Source organism: Corvus cornix, chromosome 3 (genome assembly GCF_000738735.6).
Source record: "Corvus cornix cornix isolate S_Up_H32 chromosome 3, ASM73873v5, whole genome shotgun sequence".
In the NCBI taxonomy this organism is placed as follows: Eukaryota; Metazoa; Chordata; class Aves; order Passeriformes; family Corvidae; genus Corvus; species Corvus cornix.
The window spans coordinates 31610798-31611614 of NC_047056.1; positions in this window are offsets into that span (position 1 = coordinate 31610798).

The following is an 817-nucleotide window of genomic DNA, read 5'->3' on the forward strand; positions in this document are numbered from 1 at the left end:
TTTGGGCTCATTTGTTATCATTTGTCCTGGAGCTTGTATTTTACTTTCTGAGCATAAGGAGTGGGTGTTATTCATGGCTATGGGTCTAAGAACCAAAGGCTAATTTCAGGAAAACTGTTCTATTGTCTGAGGTTGATCACTTGATGTTTGTCCCAGGTGCTGGACACATGTTGCTTGCTGAAGGAGATATGGCTTGATCTCAGATTTCGACATTTTGGTAACTACCAAACAAAAATAAAATTAAACTCAAGTATGCTTATCCCTCCCCTGCAAATCAAGGGGCATTTAGCAATATTGACTTGAACAATAAATAAATCTATTCAACAGTCAAATCAGAATGACCTCAGTGAGGCACCAAATGAGTACAATAACAGAGACACAGAAGCTGGACAGTCCTCTGCATATGCAGTCCTCTGCAAAGACAAGCAAACAGGACTTCAGTCCAGAGGAACCCACAAAGCATCCATGGGCCTCAAAGTCCCACCAGCACCTCTCACCACACTTCAGAGCTGTAGCAAAGGCCAAATACCACAAACATAACTCACCACAGACAGAGAAGAGGGCGAGACTCTCTCCAAAGTCCTGGCAGTGGCAGGCTGTGGTTTGCAGCAGTGCCCCACACAACTAGCGCCACAACTAGCACCAAAGAGAAAGGTAGCAAACCCCAACCAGTGGTGTCTATCTGATCCAGGAAAAACTCCCTCCAGCCCATGGATCTGACAGTCAGGATAAATGCTGGGGGCACGGGGACAGGATCACGAGCACACCTTGCCACAGATCGTGTCTTTCCTCTGGCCACTCACTCACCAGTGCTCCC